Source organism: Uranotaenia lowii, chromosome 3 (assembly GCF_029784155.1).
Source record: "Uranotaenia lowii strain MFRU-FL chromosome 3, ASM2978415v1, whole genome shotgun sequence".
In the NCBI taxonomy this organism is placed as follows: domain Eukaryota; kingdom Metazoa; phylum Arthropoda; class Insecta; order Diptera; family Culicidae; genus Uranotaenia; species Uranotaenia lowii.
Window position 1 is genome coordinate 105,035,838 of NC_073693.1, and position 15,149 is coordinate 105,050,986.

At 35.3% G+C, this 15,149-nt stretch overlaps 1 protein-coding gene across 2 annotated transcripts in view; it reads left to right on the forward strand.

Moving 5' to 3' along the window:
• Nucleotides 1-846: 846 nt before the first annotated feature.
• Nucleotides 847-15,149, forward strand: part of LOC129756555 (rho GTPase-activating protein gacJ) — a 107,772-nt gene continuing 93,469 nt past the window's right edge. The window contains exons 1-2 of one of the 2 annotated variants that reach the window (XM_055753461.1): nucleotides 847-1,158; nucleotides 1,650-1,784. The gene's annotated coding sequence lies outside the window, so the exon portion shown is untranslated. The remainder of the gene's footprint in view (nucleotides 1,159-1,649; nucleotides 1,785-15,149) is intronic. The other variant, XM_055753462.1, reaches the window with a different exon arrangement.

Below are 15,149 nucleotides of genomic sequence, written 5' to 3' on the forward strand. Positions count from 1 at the left end.
AGAGTTTCTTTTAATAATAAGATCTACAACTTTTGTGAAAAAATCAAGTCCTTAAACTAATTATTTTAAGAAATATTTTTTCAGCTCCCTTCCATTTGAAAAATCACTTTTTGCTTTCAAGAATTTGATAAATCATCAAAAAATATGAAAATGTAGACAAATGGCAAATGATAGACATTAAATGTCTATCGTTTGCCGTTTGTTCGCAAACAGTTTTGATCGCTTTTAAGGTGCATTTACCCCTTTGTGCGTCGTTCAGATATTAAATATGATTTAAAAGTAGTTCGTGAGCACTGCAAAAAGTTGGAAGTCCATATCATTAAAACATACATATTGACATAATTATTAATTCTAGGAAGCTTATAAAAACAGAGTCAAAGTTTCAGATCTCGAAAAAAAATTAGAGATAAATTTTAAGAAAATGTTAAAAAAAAATGTTCACGAAGCTTGAAGTTCGGTGAAAAAAACTAATGTGTGCATCCCTATTCGACCAAATGCTTTGAAAATCTATCGGTAAGGAACAACAATCATCGATGAGAGCAAAACATGATCCTCACTTTTTTTATTGAACAAAAAAGATCGCATTCAGCACACTTCGCGTTTCATATTCTCAAGTCAGTTGCTAGTAGGGTAGGTATTCGCGTTTCGCTCAGCATTCCTTACTGCCAGTTTTAAGTCGCAGAGCGAAAAATTTAGCGGCTACTCTACACTCTCATCTCGCAGTATTTTGTTTTTTTTTTCGCAGCCGTAGTTTAGGACTTGTGAATGTCTGTTGCGCGCCTACGAAAGTTGCACGGGTAGGTAAACGAAAGAAAGAAACCTGACTGAATTGTTGTTTCGGTAAAGCGCGTTTCAGTTCAGTTTAGTTACACTTTAATCACTCACGACGTCGGACGAGTTCGGTCTTGGCTTGGATTTGCGTGTTTCGCTCGGTTTTTTTCTGTGTTGTCTCTACCTTTTTCAGAGTGCTCGTCGCTTCTCGACATCCGATCAATTGTGGAGGATTCAGTTTTTTCCTCATCAATTGGCTCAGAAAGAAAAACAAAAAACAGCACAAGTGCGCGCGCGTTACTCGTTCATCTCCCCCCGCGAAATCGCTCTCAGCCAGGGTGTGCTCCTTACTTCCGTTTGAATATTTGCCTACCCAACGTCTCGTCGGTTAGTAGTGTCTCATTCATTTTAGCAAAGTAATTGAAATTCATAAACAAAAAGGTTCGGTCTTCAGTTCAAAACATCGAACGTTTCCTGTGGACCGACAGTTTGTATCGGTTTTGGATATTCGTTGTAAGAGAATATGTGATTTAGTTTTTTTTTCTTTTGCTTTTACTCAACCGGGAGTGTCAACCAGTTTTGCAACTTTGCGTCTTTAATCGCTTTTCGATTTTTGTGGTTTTCAATTTATCCAAAACCTGGTTGGTGACTTGAAGAGGGAAGCTAACCAACAGTGGGATGTGTGTGTGTATATTTTTATTCTAGAAAGTAGTTGAAAAACAGCTCTCGGTTGGCTCATACTTTGAGTGAAAAATTTGCGCAGATTTTGGCTAGTCGAATTGGAAAAAGTTAAAAATATAACCATTACAACAGTTTGTGTTTTGTTTTTCGTTTTTTTTTTTTTTTTGGTTCTCCTGATCATCATTCACCAACGGAAGCACCCAGCTGACGGTCACGTTTGCAACTAAGCGTGTACGAACTTCAGCAACACATTGCCCAGGAAAAATTGAATACAGTGTGAAGCGTGAAAAATTTCACGACTAGGTGTTTGTTTTATTCAATCTTTGACACAGGTAAGTTACACTCTAGATCCCATCTACATAATTCAGACAATAAAACGTATCTACACTGCAAATGTAGCTCTGTTAACTGGAAAAAAAATTGCAAATTGTAGTGTTTTTAAATATATGATATTTATTGATGATGATCCTAGGCTAAAGCCTTTTTATCTGAATTTGAACTTTCAAATTAACATTGGCCATACTTTTAATTTTATGTAAAACACTTTTTAAATCAATCTTTGATTTGTTTTCTGGACATATTTAGATTGATTTTCACTATTTACGTATGCGTTGTAAAGTGCCATGTATTTACATTGGTTCGTTTCTTGCGTAATTCTGACTACTGCGTCCTTCGTTGGAGGATATTTGTGAAAGCATGTTTGGCGAATAATATCTTCCACTTGTCAAATTCTTGAAAAATAATGTATCATTTGACTTCCTGCGGTTTTTTTAGCGAACCCAATCCGGCCAGCATGGCACTGTGCTCGGTAATCCGGCATTTCCTCTTGCCATTCAAAATATCTCTGTGCGTATTTGAAAAATTTCTTCTGAACTCTTTCCAATATGTTAACGTGGACGTGGACGTGGACATTGAAGTAGGGTGGCGAACAATACTGCCGTACTCGATTGTGGTCCGAACTAATCAAACATAAATTGAGACGATTGTGTAAAGGTCATTCAACTCATGTCAGACTCTACTGACCATTCCAAATATAGAGTTTTCCTGCTCTATATGTTTTGGGAAATTCAGTTCTATCTCAGTCTCTCAACTCCAAAATCCTTAACAGAGGTCTTTCTAGTAATAATGAAGCTGTTTTCAAGGCGATAGTCATATGTACATGATATTCGTTAATTTTTCGAGAAAATAATATGCATTTGAGACGTTCGACTTCAATGGATTGTTGGTTCTGCAACAGTCTGAAAATCGGTGCAGTGCGTTTTGCAGAGTCGAGCAATCCTTCAGGTTGCGAAGAGGGAGGAACATTTTCAGATCATCTGCCTGTACCAGCACAAAAACTTCCTGCGGTACCTCGGGGAACTCGTTCATAACAGTGATGAAGAGAAGGGGTCCCAAGTTACTCCCTTGTGACACACCACTGTTGATCGAGAATGCACCGGATCTGACATTCCCAGCTTTATATATTAAATTCTTTCAATTAAGTATTATGGTATCATAGGAAATTAAATTTTTGCTAAATAGGGATAGCAGTGCGCCATATCATTTGCTTTTGATTTTGACATATCAGTATATATAGCGTCGACTTGCAATCCTTGCATCATCCATATAAAAATTCTTGATACAAACTCCCCGATATTTGTTACGGTTGGTCATTTTTTTAGAAAACCGTATTGAACTTGCGACACTTTCCTTTAGAAACATGGATACATTTGGTCGTACACTATGCTTACTTCCGAAAAGTTTCGGTATTCTACCTACCTACCTACCTAAGGGTCCGGCATAGGGCTGAGATAAAAGATCTCCACTGCTGGCGATCCGGATCCAGCCTCTTCACTTGCTGCCAGCCAAGGTTCTCGTCAACTGTGCGGATTTCAGCGGCTAGACTTCGCCGCCACGAGCTTTTGGGCCTGCCTCTTCTTCTATGCCCATCTGGATTCCAATCAAGCGCCTCTCTGCAAATCTCGTTTTCATCTCTTCGCAGCGTGTGCCCAATCCATCTCCACTTACGTTCCCGAATCTCGATTTCTAGCGCCTTTAGATGACACCGACGATGAAGTTCAACGTTTGAGATCCAGTTGCCAGCAAGGTTGCCAAAATCACAGAAAAATCTGTAATTTCACAGAATTTTGAGCAAATTTTCATCACAGAATCTGTGTCACAGAACACAGAATTTTGGGAATATTCACAGATTTCACAGATTTTTTTAAATTTTGTACGTGTTTACAAAATTTTAGTTTTTAAAGTCAATACAAATTTCAGTTTTCTAAGTTTAGATTGGAAAAATATGATAAGATTAGTAAGGTTGAACAATTTCGTTCAAGGAAAATGTTAAAAAGACCCAATATTTCATGAACTTTCAATGAAATTTAAGGAAATCTCGTCATAGAAAACCATCACAGAATTTTTAAGTAAAATCACAGAAACTCAGAATAATTTTTGGCCAAAACACAGAATTTTTTTCGGCAACCTTGGTTGCCAGGCCACCAAGCGCGGGTGATATTCCGCAGGCAGAGATTCACAAAAACTTGCAGTTTTCGCCTCGTCACCGCATATGTGCACCAAGTTTCACACCCGTACAGCAATACGGATTTGACGTTTGAGTTGAAGATTCGGATCTTAGTTCGTAGAGAGATCTGGCGTGAACGCCAGATGTTTCAGAGACTCAAAAAGGCAAATCGAGCTTTTCTGATCCGGGTTTCGATGTCCTTCTTGGTACCACCATCAGGCGTAATCTGGCTACCAAGATACTGGAAGCACTCCACTGTCTCAACCTGTTGTCCGGCTACCACGAAATTGGAACGATTTTCTGTGTTGATTTCCATCGACTGATTTTGAGAAGTTTCGGTATGGCAGAGAGAATTGCAACTCTTCGAAAATTTTCGACAGAGAGCTTGGAAGAGCTTTTATGGATCGGTACAATATGCGAGATCAGCCGAAACTTTCAAAATATTCCTTGTTTGAATATTTCTTTGTATATTTTTCAGGTAAACGCAACGTTGGGCTCTGTGCATGCTTATGAATGCATTCACCGTAACTCGATATGCAATTTTGTCAACCAGAGATTTACCTCTACGATATCTGTTATGCTTCTTTCGTTTTTCGTTACGCTTCTTTCGAATTGTTAAATAGGTAATAGAAATAGATTCAGCTTTTTTTTTCTAGTCCTGAGCTTTCTACTTGCTTAAATCAACTTTGAAGATTTTTATTATTTCAACAATTCGGAACTAGAGTCGCAAATAATAGCCCACGACCTTTGAACTAAATAGATAAGAAATATCCAGGACATGATTATGGTCATTCACATTCAGTTTTTTGTTGAATTGTGCTCCTTGTATGTGTTGAAGGGTATTTTCCGTATTTGCATAAAATTGTGCATACAACCAAGGTTGCTGAAATCACAGAAAATCTGTAATTTCACAGAATTTTGATCAAATTTTCATTACAGAATCTGTGTCACAGAACACAGAATTATGGGAAAATTCACAGATTTTTAAAATTTTGTACGTGTTTCCAAATTTTTTATTTTTGTTGTCAATATAAATTTCGTATTCCTAAGTTTATATTGAAAAAAATATGATAATATTAGTATGGTTAATTATTTTTCCAAAAAAAAAATGACCTAATTTTTCATTAATTTGAAATGAAAATTAATAAAATTGCGTCACAGAAAACTATCACAGAATTTTTGGGTTAAATCACAAAAAGTCAGATTTTTTTTTCGCCAAAACACTGATTTTTTTCGGCAACCTTGAATACAACTTGTTGCAAAATTCGATTACATCAGCACTTTACGTAGTTTTCCAACTCGGAAAGCCCTGTTGGATAAAATTACGACTCGTACTGAAAAAGATAAACTTTTTGAATCTTGTAAATATCTTCTTTGGGCAAACTTTCGAGCGAAAAAATACAATCTGTAAAAAAAACAATAACATTTTGGTAGTGAATTTCAAATAGGGCGAATCCGACAAATGTAAACAATAGGAGTTATCAGCTAGGTGATAAAGTACGATCGGAGATCTATATTTTGAGTGAACAATAGACTGCCCCTAATTTGTACGGGAAATTCAAAACCTGAGAAATGGTATGTGCTACAGGCCTGATCCTAGCCCTAGTACAAGATCTCATTCCAAATTTTAGCCAGATCGGATCACAGGAAGTCGCTCAACTAATTATAAGTTTGTTTGAGATTTTGAGACATTTATTTCGGGAGAAACATGAAAAACCAGTTTTTCAGCAATAACTTAAGTATTCTTCAGCCAATTTCTTCTGAATGTGATTTTTTTCAAAGCCTAATCAATAACAAATATTTTATCCCAAGAATGCATTTCAATAAGAGATAATATGAAAATGTTATTTTTCCTCAAAAAGGGGCTACCTTTTTTGAGGGTGGTATTCACCCTTGAAAAAGTTAGCCCTTTTTGAAGCCAAATAACTTCTACATCTGATTTCTAATCGAAATGCAATCTTCGTATCAAATATATGTTATAATTTGGACTTTAAGAAAATCCGTATTCAAAACAAAACGACCAGAGGAACCTAAAGTTATTGATGAAAAACTGCTTTTCCCTGTTTCTCCCGATCAAAATGTCAAATATAATAGAAACAAATATTCACCACACTTGTATCTTCATGTAATGAGAAGGCGACATCATCAGCATCCTCTAGCGGACAAAATGGAAGCATTAATTTGAGAAATTCGTCTAACTTGTGAATAGCGTGTATTCCGGACTCGACTTGATCAGGGATGCCAGTTATAATAAATGAAATTTGCTAATTTCTATTCTTGCCCCATAAAAATTTTAAGTGAATCAACAAACAAACAAAAAGGGGTTTAAGAAAATATATCCATACCATACCTATTTGTAAATATTCTGAACCAAATACGGATCGGAGCAATTACTTTCGATTCCTTCCTTATTTCATCATTTCAAAAGGCAGATTTTAATCGGAATAAAGTGTTTTTTAAGAAAAAGATTTCAAATTCAATCGGCTTAGAAAAGTAAAAAATCTGTTTAACTGTTCATAAAATTTTGCAAACTCATATTTAAGAAAAAAAAAATACGTAGAAATATTGTTATGTTTCGCTTTTCAATTTGACAATTTTTTTTTCCGACAATTCGTATTAAAAGGTGGTATTGACATTGTCTCATGCCAGATGTTTCTTGTTAGTATTTGAAAAATTTCAAACAAATTGGTTTATCATCATCAAAGTATGAGGTTTGTTAGATCATTTATCAAATCCAGATCTTAAGTCAAAGGAAATTATACCGAGCTTTTGTTCAGCAATGAAATGACAATTTTTTTTAAATGTTCATAATTTATGAATAGTATGTATTGTATGATACAATTTGTATAAAAAAAACTCAATAAAAACGAATCTGACTTAAGCCATACTAGCTTCAACATAAATTAATCGATTGCTATTTTTGTGTCTGGTATAAAAAGAAATATATTGTTCAATAACTCAGTGCCATTAAATCTGTTCTTACTGACAAATGAAATTCCGAGATTAAATCACATTTCTCAAATAAGCGGAATTTACTACACTTTTCCAGTTAAACGAAAAAATTTACAAGAACCCCACTCCCTCTTTCTAACTCCCCACACTGGAAGGAGAGAGGGATACAAAAGATTCCTCGGTTCCTTTTGCACGAGTTGTTTTCCAGTTATACAAAAAATTGTATGGAAGCCCCATCCTCCTCTCCTATTCCCCCATTGGGATGAGAGAGGGGTCTCAAATAGTCATTAGGACATTGCTCGTACTTTTATACCATCTCATTTTAAATTGGGATCCTAAATTAGTTTTCAGTTATGTTAAAAAGTTAAAAAAGGCCCTCTCTCCACTTTCTATCTCCCAACTGGAAAGAGGGAGGGGTCTTAAATAATCAAAAAAATATTTTTCGTATCCAAATACCCTCCCATGTCAAGTTTGTTACCATTTGCTTGATCGGTTCTCAAGTTAGGCAAACACTTGTCTTTTGTCTGGGAGACCCCCTCTACCATTCCTGTTAGGAAGAGGGGTCTCAAACCATAATAGAAATCTTTCCTGGCCTCCAGTATCTCCACCTGCCAAGTTTTAAGTAAATCGGTTCAGTAGTTTCCGAGTCTATGGGGAACAAACAGACAGACGACATACAGACACAGACAGACAGACAGACAGACAGACAGACAGACAGACATACAGAAATTCGTTTTTATACATAGATTGAAGGGATGCTCCGAAGTGATATGAAGAAAAAAATTCACTTTTGCATCCCAGAACATTAATTCTTCCAAAGCACCGGAATTAAGACCCATTGAATAATACTGTGCTATTTTGAAGCAGGCACTCAGTTTGCGTCTTAAAGAGGTTAATTTTGGGGAAGAAATCACGAAAAAGTAGGTTTCTGTATTAAAGAAGCTTCTTTCAAATGCTGCGAAAATTTCTTTGGGTATGATTTGACCTAATAAATTTACGATTGTACGAATATGATAAAAAATCAAGTAAAAATACCAAAAGATCACAAATGCTTTTCAGTATATAGAATGGATGGTTGGAAGGAATCGGTTAACAAGGTAATTTTTTACAGCGTTTTTACTGTGATACAATTTGATGTGGGGCATTCTTTAGAATCTTTAACCCCTAAAGATATCCGTCCATTTTTCACTGATTTCCAGAAATTACGGGATTAATTGGAAAAGAAAAACCACTTTCCCGCAATCGATATGGGCCCAATCGCGTTTCCAAACAAACCTTACAGCAGCGCGTAAAGTAAGGCAATACGTTTCGCGGCGAATGTTGCAAACTGTCAATTGGCAAATAGTGCATTGGTCAGCAAACAGTAGACAGTAGTCGCTTCCTACAAATTAGTATGTTTGTCTAGCACTCATGATTGCTCTAGCGATTAAATAGAAAGTATTCCCTGGTGTTATCTACCAAAAGCCACTAAAAGTGTTTAGAAATCAGAAGAGGTTGAACTTGGCCGTAGATTGAGTTTTTTTCTGTGATTGGCAAAGTACTTCATACTTAATCTTATTATTCCCATTGCACAATTTTTAGCTCTGATTTCTATTCAGATTTTATTAGTTTCCATTCTTTAAGTGTCAACATCAATTAGTAGCGCCGATGTGGTCTAGCAGATAGGCTAGCGCGAGTCTGATTATGATATGCCAGGCGTACTGGGTTCGATTCCCGGTATCGGCAAGAACAACTTTTGGGTTCCAATCCCATAGTGGCCGACAGGTAAAATGTGTTTTAGTCTATAACTGACCATATAATAGGAATGTTCAATCAGCTGGCCAGGTATATAAACGGATGCCGGAATAGCTGTGAGTAAACTAGCCCACCTGATTGACTCGTTCTTCCAAAAATAAACCAACATCAACACAATACATTCACTCCATAACAGTTCAAACGAAGCCATGGGGTCCGGGTATATTGGCGCGCTGCATTGGAGATTTGTCGAACTTAATAATCTAAAAAATGCATGTGAGCACATACTTAGGCAGAAACTGCGGTGAATCCGTGCACCCATGGTGGATTACCAATCTATATCACTAAGTCTCCTATTTTTAAATGTTTTGTTTTAATTTTTTATCAATTTTATCAATTTGAAATCAGTTCTGACAGCAGCTATTCAAACTTTAATCAACCTGTAGTCGTGAAAACGGTTTAAATCAATTAATGAAATTCCAACTCTTCTTAATGAAAAAAAAAACAAAGTCCGGCAAAATGAGAGAATTTCCACGCCTCATAGACAATTCAAGCTGACTGGGGTCCGCGAACTAAAGCGTAGGTGTGAACCACGGCCAATCATCATCGCCATCATCATCATCATCATCATCTGGCAGGTACCTGCTAGCACGAGCTGGTGAAGGTCTTCGCCTGAAGTTGATGACTGACTATTCCGATACCGTCCGATTCCTAGTAAGTAGCAATAGTAGAAACAGCATGGGCGGATCAATTTTTGACTGTCTTCTGGCGTTGTTCCCGGGATCGCATATGAATCCGCAACACACCGGCATCAACGTTGTTTTCAAATGGCCAATTACGAATCGAAAACCGCGGACAGAATCCGCGCGTGGGAAGTTGTTGATCGAAGAAGGAATAATTTCATATTGCTCACTCGATGGAGGAACCCAAGCTGGTCCGATCCAAAGATGATGCTACCGATGAGTTGAAAATGTGTGATAAGTATCCAGTGACTGGGTGGGATGTACCTTTTTTGCTTTTTTGCTTTCATTGATGTTGGTATTTTGCGGGAATCGAATGAAACCAAGCGAAACGTATCAAGATTACATCATCGAGGAGGAGTTTGCAGCGTTCGGTTCATTGCTAAGTTTAATTATTACAACGTTGGACAATTGGTGCAGCATTATTGTTCGATTATGATCTGAACTGGATTCATGCTAGATTTATCAAACAAAAATTTAAAACTTGCCTACTTTTTACACCAAATAAGGAAATTTTAATAAAGGAATTGTTTATATCACTCTTGTCATAATTTAGAAGCCATCATTCCGTTTTCAGAATTCACATTAAATACCTTTAAAATGCTTTTTTTTGTATTTAAACTTCACTCAAAATCTTCATATTTCTATTAATTTTAAAAACAAAACTTTGTCAGAGATTCCTTAATCAAGGATGTACAGCTCAGGCTAATCTCCCCGTGGCTGTCTTTTTGTGGTCCGCAAAGCTTCTTTCTATTCTCTGAATTGAATATTTTTCTTGGCCCATATAATTTGAAAAAAAAAATGGTCCTATATCTTCATCAACTTCATTTGAAATGAAAGTCAGAGGAATCTTCTTGAAGTGATGTAAAGCAATTTCTCAAAAAGGTTACCGTCACTGACAACGGATTAAGGGGGCAATTGCCCCGGGCCCGAGGGAAAAAAGTTTGACATTACATTATTCATACTACTTAAAGTTCTAGATATCGAGGAAAAAAAATTTGAAAGTTGAAATTATAACACTAAAGAGAACCTCCTGAAACCCCCCCCCCCCCCCTTCCCTAAAAACATTGCAGAATTTTTCACGCATTTAATCGGGCTGATCAAATCAGGGCTTTTTTTTTTCAAAGCTAAATCTGGACATTTGATTTCAAATTTTTCAACACAAAATCCAAACAGAAACCAGTAATTATTCGAAGAAGACTCAAGAAGAAAATGAAAAAAAGCACCTTGAGCTTTAATTTTTCATCGCAAATGTTGATAAAATTTGAGGAGAAGCGAAGTAGGCTCTGGCTGGATACGACGCGAAAAATTTATCTCGCGTCAAAAATTTTAAAATTTGAATAGTTTTTTGATGTTTTTGAATCCACAAGTGCAGTTTTGAATTAGTGTTGAGTGTTTTCTTTGAGGATTACAGGTTTCTTTTAGTTGTTGGCTTCCTGATTCGGATTCAGCGAAGATTTCTCGGGATACTCTTTGCTGGAACTGTGCCTGAGAGCGGCCAGTTCTACGCCCTCCGGACTGTCCCTGGATCCTATTTCTTTGCGACCGGCGGGATGTTTAAGATAAGTGGTATTTCTATATTTCCGGATAATTACTCTGTTAATGATACTAGTTACAGTTAAATTGAAGGTAAACTTGCTCAGTAACAATTTGATTGTCCGACAAGAAATTCCATTTTGATACCGATAATGCCAAACAAATTATTTATTTAATCATTTAATTTCTTTTTACTTTAAATTGTTCTTTGTTTAAAGGTAACTAATTTTATGTTACTTAATCAAGATTACCTTAACCTTATTGAGCGTAAAGAATCAGATGCAAAATGAACGACCTCATTTCTCTAGCAATCGTACATCAGAGTTCCTTACAATTGAAGTTTTTCATATTGCTAAAAGAGTTCATTTTGTTTTATAAGTTATCAGATGTTGTGGAGTAAGTAATTTTTTTTTAATTTGACTGTTATAAATTGAAACTTTAGTCGACCCAAATGTTCAATACTGTAACGATGCGAGATTTTTTGTTGCTTATACGGATTTCAATAAATCTAAGTAAAGAAAAAATGGCATACAAAATTGATTTATGTATGAAGTACTTTGAAGGATTATTTGTTCGAAACATTTCGATGTGGATAATCAATTGTTTGAAAACTTATAACACTGAAATAAAAATAATGGAAAAACTTTAAAATTAATTTACAAAACGAAATGTGAAATTTATAATGAATTACCAACATGGAAATTTAGTTATTGATTCCGGAGTTTGAGTAATACTATCAGTTTTTAATAGGAGTAATCCAGTATTTAAAAATAATAAAATGTTCTGATTGATTAGAAGGTACTCGAATTGGTAAATCGAAAAAAATGTCAGATCTTCTCAAAAGAAGCAAAAATTTGAACTTTACTTCGTACATGCAATGAAGCTCAAAAAGAGGCAAGTAGAAGAAAGGATTGAAGAATTTTCAAAATGGTATTAATCACGAAAAATAGTTTGAGAAGTTTTTGTCGACATATTATGAATAATACATTCAATTCAAAAAAAATGTTTTTTTTTAACCATAAAAGCCTTTTGATAATTCTTTGATTCAACAGGGACCACTGTTAGGGAAAAAAGCTAGTTTGGTAGGGATGAATTGTGGATGGTAATAATTTTCTTTCAATACTTAACTCAATATATATTTATTTAACGTTTATCGAATGCCTCGTAGAAGTAGGAGTTTCCTTATGAAATGTCTAGGAGCATAGAAGGTGTAGGAAAATACGATCGCACCATTGACCAAAATGGATCCTGATCTTTACCTTTTTCTAACACACACACCCCTTCCTTTGATACTTGAATATAGATTCGCAGACGTACAGACGGTTTCCATAGTTGGTGATACTTACTTATTTCTGGTTCTGACTATTTCAAAATTATTTTTGGAGTATGCAGGAGCATGAAGTTGCTAGTTGAACCTGAAGAGTATCAAACTAATATTCCTTCCTTTTCCCCATTGACTACTAGGACGTGGCCGGCGCCGTTATTAATCATTTCCAAAAGCGGAGAGCATGAGTTTTGTACATTGAGAATGAACTGCTAATCCCAAGCACCAATCTTTTGGACTTTGTGCAAAATTGATGGCCTCGATTAATCACGGAGTAGCAACCATTGGCGACGTGGAACTTGTTCTGCTTAGCCACGCCAGCGATCAAGGAATTCGAAAATGCGCACGAATTGATAAAAAATAACAAAAAAAATCATCTTTTCTTTTGAAGTACGTAATTAAATAGCATTACCATCCCCTGAAACAATTAAATAGCATTTCGAGTTCAATGATTTAAGGTGGATATGAGTAGTCAAACAAGCTAAGCTAAGCTAATGTTGATAAAATTTGAGTGCCGGCACCTAGTTTCTCCGGGCCCCCCGATGGCTTAATCCGACCCTGAATAAAGGATCAATTACAATTACAATCAAAATATATCAATTTTCACAATTGTACAATTATGACAATGTAAATTAGATCAGTTTTAAGTAAAATTGATCGTTGATAACTAAAAAATAAACCAATAAACCCCTACTCGAAAACCGAAACCTGATTTAGAATCTGTTTATTATCTTTTATTCATTCACGGATTCAGACCTTGCTTAGCAATTTATTTCAGTAAAAACGCTTAAAAAATTTAAATCTTACAATTATAAAAACATGGAAAACATAGAAAAGATTACAAATTTTTCCAACATCTTTCAAGAAAGTCTTTGAGTATTTGATATTGAAAATTTAAACTTGCTTAAGGGGGGGGGTAGGGTCTAACGGGTAAAAAAAAACACCATTTCACAATTTTTTTCTAAAGCTATCGTTCAAACAAATGTATTCAAATTTTTTGCATTATACAAAGCATTGTTAAAAGAACATTTAGTAATTTTTTCGTAGAAAAATATTGAAAAATGAACCGGTGACGAAGCACTTTCGAGGATGCCTTTTAGAAAACAGGATTTGCGGTGGACACTGTATCTCAGCACAGAATCATCTGAAGTCAAAAAATTAGAGCTAAATATTTTTAATAGATGTTTTTCTGGGCCCCAACGTTTTTATTTTACTTTAAAAAAATTTTATGAAATTTTTGTGGCTGTATGAAGTAAAAACTACGATTTTTCACGAAAAAATCCGCCATTTTTTATCTGTAAAATCTCCCCAAAGTAAAAAAAAGAAAAACGTTGGGATCTGGTATTTTATATGTAGAAAATATGTTCCAAATTTGAAAAGAATCGGATAAGTAGTTTTAAAATGACGATGTCCACGGACTTTAAAAATGTGCTTTCGAGAAAAACGCGTTTGAAGTTTCTGCTCTTGCTTTCTTGCACTATTAGATAGGAGGAGATAAAGGCCTATAATTTCTACAGTTTTGCTTCAATTGACTTGAAAATTTGACACAACATTCTTGAAATGTTTTACAATAAGAAAATAAAAAAATAAAAAAATCGATTTTTTGAAAGTGTTAGAACCTCCCCTACCCCCCCCCCCCCCCCCCCCTAACTACTTTTTTACAGACTGTGACACAATTCGATTCATGCTTTTGCAGGATTGAAAAAATGACAAAAAGAAAACTACTGTAACTTTTATCTCAAGTGACAAAATTATACGCGGTCTTCTGAAAAGTTTTTCATTGAGTTAAAAACATTGCTTACAAAATCTTTGAAATGTTCTATAGTTTTCCATAAAAGTAAAAAAAAATATTTAATGCATTTTTACCTATTTTCAAGAGTTTTCAAGAGCTGATAGAAAAAATACTCGTTGCATTCGAATCAAAGCTCCCATATCAGTGAAAATTAGCTATAAAGCCTTTGCATCTTGGAAATACATATGTAATTTTTTTTATTTTTTGTTATGTGTACTTTCCACCACATATTATACCTTTTTAACGATTGTTTTTGAATATCTCATACCATTGGTTTATGAAGAAGTCTACACCCCAAGCAACCAAAAGTTACATATTTATTTGAATGAAGGCTTTGAAAGCTACATATTGGTTGACAAAGAGAATCAACTGCCCAATTTCCTTGAGTGAACTTGATGTACTCATGAATGAACTTGAAAGTTGCAAAAGTGATTTATATGTGCGTTGTAAGGGGTCACATAAAGGTCACAAAAGTGCTCAAAACAGGATATACTTAGTCACAAAGAGTGGATTGAGGTTCTTTCTTCCTGGCTGGCTGGCCCTCTGTTTAGGGGAGGCGCCTGAAGGTATGCTACAAAATCATATTACCACTTCGAGATTTAGTTTCAGTTAGATCAACATCTAGGTATGGTTTTATGGTAGCGTGTTCGATTCTCACCATGAAGGTCGGAGATCGACCCAAAAGCCGGGCAAGTTTTATTTTTTTCAGTAAGTAATTTGATACTTGAGTGACCATTCTGATGCGATATATGTAGGAAAGAAGCAATTGAGCAGCTGATTGAACAAATCTCGGCAAACTCGTCAGTCATGGCGGCGCCTGATCATAATGAATAATCAAGAAAAGGTGATTTGGACCAATGCCAATGGTTCAATTGAGATAAAGAGGGAATTTCTTACTCATTTTTAATTTTTTTTTAAGATGAATTAAAGCTTAGTTCTTTTAGAAATGGGACACTTTCATTTGCTAATAGCTCGCTTACTGATTATCGGATATTCAAAAATTTGACAGCATTTTGTTGCCTGTAAAAAGTACTATTCGACCTATTTTTTCCAAAATTTAAGATTCACGCGTTTTTTAATGATGTACGATGCAAGAGAAAAAGAAAAAAATAA